The sequence below is a fragment of the Canis lupus genome, chromosome 11 (genome assembly GCF_011100685.1).
Source record: "Canis lupus familiaris isolate Mischka breed German Shepherd chromosome 11, alternate assembly UU_Cfam_GSD_1.0, whole genome shotgun sequence".
NCBI classification, from domain to species: Eukaryota; Metazoa; Chordata; class Mammalia; order Carnivora; family Canidae; genus Canis; species Canis lupus.
This window is the reverse complement of record NC_049232.1, coordinates 16490950-16495737: the sequence shown is the minus strand read 5'-3', so window position 1 is coordinate 16495737 and position 4788 is coordinate 16490950. Positions and strand designations below refer to the sequence as shown.

The following is a 4788-nucleotide window of genomic DNA, read 5'->3' as shown; positions in this document are numbered from 1 at the left end:
AAGAACAAGGTCCTTAAAAGTGAACTAGAATTTCAATCACTCTGGTGTCCTCCCTAAATGATAGAGAATGCATGGTTCTGTTTTGTTCTTTTGGGTGGTTTAGTTCCATAAAGAGGAGTCTTTTGATCTTCCATCAGAGTGTCAGCCTGGCTTCCAGCATGCCAAGTGCCCGGGGAGCTGGCTGAGGACTGAGCTTGCAGACCTTTACAGAACTGCTTATCCTTATGTTAGCCCGGGATCCACAATGCTACAACTTTTCTAGTCAAGTTTCTTCAGAGAATAAACTGTAGTTTCTGCTGCAGTGAGGGAAGGGGGTCACCTTGTTTGCAGCACAGAGGTGGTTTGAGGTTCAGTTGTCTTTGCACTATTCTTCGATCTATTCCCATGTAACCTATCCTCCAAAACCAATTTCAGCGAAACCTGCCACCTACTGCCACCCCCCCCCCCCGCCCCCTCTTTTGCATTTCCTGATGCTGCCAGAGTCAGCTGCTTTCTTATGGGCTTCCCCCATTAGACCTCCTGAATTTCCATTTTCCCTGCTCTAAGACATTCTTCTAGTTCCTATACTTTATGTTACCAGTTTTCTTCTTAAACACAAGGCTCTGTGCTATCACCCCCTCTGTTTTCTTTTTTCCTGTGGGGTTATTCCTTTCTTACTCATTTGTCACCATTTTAATGGGAGTGGGGGAATAAGTGGTCCTAAACATATATGTACAAACTAGCATGTTTATAAGAAATCCTACCTTTGGGGTACCTGGGTGGGTCAGTGGTAGGGCATCTGCCTTTGGTCAGAGCATAATCCCAGGGTCCTGGGATGCAGTCCCTCATCAGACTCACTGCAGGGAGCCTGCTTCTTCCTCTGCCTATGTCTCTCTCTCTCTCTCTCATGAATAAATAAATAAAATTTTTAAAAAGGGAAATCCTGCTTTTACTTTTGTGTGCCTACTTGACTTAGAAAGGATACATTTATTCAAACAGATCTACCCTCTTCCTGAATAATAAAAGGTCCATATATGGACCTTTATTATTGGACTGTAGATGGCCCATGGTCCATGACTTCACCATACCACTTTGTCCATCTGCTGAGCTATTATGGCCTAGTATTTTGGGTTGATTTTAAAAATCCCACTAATTATATCATTTGTTGTGGCTGTTATGTTTAATTCCACATTTTAAAATATCCATGTTTTATCACTATTGATTCTAGGGCCCATTCCTTCATTTTGGGTTCCTTGTTTTTTATTCCTGAATTACATCAACGAGGAGCTGTGAGTAAAATGCCTTGTTTGTTTATAATGTTTTATCTTTGCCCTTAGTTTTAGATGGTAGTTTATATCATGGTTTTGCATTCTAGATAATTATTCTCTGATTTCTATTTCAGATCTTGTTCTGCATTTGCTTGGGATCCATGAGAAGCAGCCACCAAGATGGGATGAGAATACAAGACAGACATTTACTGAGTGCAGTGACAATGAAGAAAAAAGGGAGATGCTGGAGGAAGGGATTTTGACAGCCTGTGATACAGGTCTTACCGCTGGGAAGGAGGAAGTGGTTGGATAAGCAGGATCTTAAATGGACTGAGAAAGTCTCTGCTTAGACCAGTGAGAAGCATTGGCAAAAAGCGGAGTCTTGAGAATCACAGGACAAGGCTTGCCTTGGTTTTCCTAGTACACTCAGACCCTTGCTGGAACCAGGCTGTTGGAAGCATGGCCTCGGCGTGATCAAAAGTAGTGGCAGAATCAGGGCAAAACAATTAGACCACCCATTAATTACACTCCCCTACGGCAGATCTGAGTGGCGCAATGTCATGGCTATCACAGATCCCTTGCTCAATGGTATATAAGCTACTGTTTAACCCTGACAATTTCAAGGACACTTTATTTCATTTCTAGAAATTTCATTTTATTCTTTCTGAAATCTTTTGTCTTCATATCTTGGTTTTCTGTATGAATTCCATTCCTTTGCTAATACCTTTACTTATTAAGGGCATCATTACCTTGCTCTCTCTTTTAGACTGCTTTATTATCTCAACTTCTTGGGGTGTTGCTCTTCTGCTTACTCTGCTTACTGATTTTTACTCAGGGTGTATCATTTCTTTATGTTTTCAAATGCTTATTGTGAGCTCATCTTTAGTAGGGATTATTTTATTGTTGATAATCCTAAGAGGTCTGGGTTGTAGAAATGACACCCCTGAATAGTATTAATTTTTTACAATATCTGATACTGTAGGGGTATCACTGGCCTCACAGTGATTTCATATCAAATTTTCACCTTGAGGGCAGCCCCAGTGGCGCAGCGGTTTAGCGCCACCTGCAGCCAGGTTGTGATCCTGGAGACTGGGGATCGAGTCCCATATCAGGCTTCTTGAATGGAGCCTGCCTCTCCCTCTGCCTGTGTCTCTGCCTCTCTCTCTCTCTCTCTCGTGTCTCTCATGAATAAATAAATAAAATCTTAAAAAAAAAATTTTTTTTCACCTTGAAGATTATTTTACCAAGGCAGTTATTTTCTGGAGACTTTTTTCCTGAGCATTGCTCAGGGCATTCTTTACCATCATTGGTCCTGAAGATGTGTTTTTTCTAGCTTTCTTTCATGGTGGAGCAGCCCTTGCTAACTTCAGGCAGAATTCCAGCTCTTATTTTATGGGAGGCCAAGGCTTTGACTTCTGTTTTTGTGTTGTCATTAAGTCTTGAGCTTCAAGGTGTCTAAAACCTAATTGTGGGTCTGATATTGCACCTGTTGACCACAGCAGTATCTATCTCTACTGGCCCTTTGCCTTTCAAGCTACTCTTTTATTTTGACACCAGGATTACCCCTTCCCTCCCCAGTTTTTTTTTCCTTTTGCAACATCAGTCATATATTTACATTATTTTTAAAAAACTTTTTCTCCCCAAATCTTCAGATGTTTGTGGTAGAAAACATTCTATGTTAGCTCTGCCTGCCATGCTTTGGGAACTGGAGAAATCGTTCTTTGATTATTCCTTCTATCTGGAATGGTCTTTTGCATCTTTTATTTATAATTCTATGTTCTATTCATCCTTGGGTCTTGCTTCCCACACCCTACTCCTTCAGCCAGAAATAACCCCTCTCTCCTCTGAACAACAATACTACAGCATTTAATATCTGCCTTATGTCATAGCAGGGCCCTGTTCAATAATAATTTTTGGATTACCTACAATTTTGAGGAAAAGGGCATGTATCCACAAACATGTAATACAGTATTATCTATAAAATACAGCGTAGTGGGAAAAAATGCTACTTTGAGTGTTACATATCTCAATGCCTTAACTTCTTTTGTTTCACTTATCTATAATATGAATTATCACACCCACTCTACTTTCTTTGAGTTGTAGGGAATAACATAAAAACTGTTTACATAGAAAGGCTTTATTAATTTCAGTGATTCATATAAATCTAAAATATGTTTTATTCCACACTACATCAATGTTTGCTGAATCAATAGAAAACACTTGAAAGGGTGTACTTTTATGATTTCATGGAAATGCAGTAAAGAACATTTGCAGAGGATATGACTTGCATGTTAATTAAAATGAATATTTCATTTAAAGAGAAATAAACTTAATGACGAAAATAGCAAACCTAAATTGCTTATGATGTCCTGGGAGAACTATAAACTGCAAGTATGTCACACACATGCAGAAGATACGTTTCCCTGGTATTTAAAGGAGCATAAAATAATTTAGAGGGTGAGAGTATAGTCTAGGTGCCCCATCTGCTGAGTTATCAGATTTCACTCATTATCTCTCCAGCATTTTGGTCCTGGAATCTCTGAAAGTACTCAATGCAATCAGTCAGTTATGTGAAATTATTATTGCTTGAGTATATGTAACTCAGTGGTTATGAATATAGGATCTGAAGCCAGACTGCCTGAGTGTTAAGTTTCTAGTAAGATGACCTTCGACCACTATTTAAACGCTGTTTTGTTATCTGTAAAATGAAGATAATATTTCTTAACATGAATACTCCTTGTTGTGTTAAATGACTTAATACATGTAGGGTTTGGAACAGCTGGCATATATGCAGTACCTACAAGGACAAGCATCTACTATTGGCCAGACAATGGGTTAAGTACTGGGAATATGAAGTTGAATTAATAGAGTACTTCTAATGAAAAGGTAGGAAACTCATCTTGAGCTAAACGTTTGCCAGACAGCAGAGATTAATGGTTGGATAGGAACAGAAACCAAACAAACTGGGCAAATACCCTGATGTAAACCATCCAATTGCCTTTAATGCGTTTTTTTTTTTTTTTTTTTTTTTTTGCCTTTAATGCGTTTAAGGGAAGTACATTTAGCTCTCATTACCTGGACTGATAAAAAGGAACAGTGATACCAATAATCACAAACAGAAGATGATCTGACTCCATTTCCATTTAGCTCTAAAGAGCATAATATTATCTGGAAGGGGCCAATTTGTCTTAAGGTATCTTAGTGAAGTCAGCATTAAAATGATCTTTCATTTTGTGAAGACAACAGTCCATCATAGAAACAATTGGTTACATAGCTTGGCAAGGGAAAGCCAGTCTGAGTCACTTGGTCATAGAGAATTTACCAACTATGTAAGTCATTTTTATAGAGGGAGGGGTTCAAATTTAAAAACCTGTTCTACTATTGTATCAAACTAAATTTTTAAAAAAGATTTTACTTGTATTTATTTATTTTTTAATTTTTATTTATTTATGATAGTCACACAGAGAGAGGGAGAGAGGCAGAGACACAGGCAGAGGGAGAAGCAGGCTCCATGCACCGGGAGCCCGACGTGGGATTCGAT

At 38.8% G+C, this 4788-nt stretch overlaps 1 long non-coding RNA gene across 1 annotated transcript; it reads left to right on the top strand.

Annotated features, from left to right (window-relative positions):
- The first annotated feature begins 1206 nt into the window (after window positions 1-1206).
- On the top strand, window positions 1207-3255 carry LOC119874031. Its single transcript, XR_005366359.1, has 2 exons — window positions 1207-1268; window positions 1382-3255. It is a non-coding gene; the product is annotated as an uncharacterized LOC119874031 (long non-coding RNA).
- Window positions 3256-4788: the final 1533 nt, after the last annotated feature.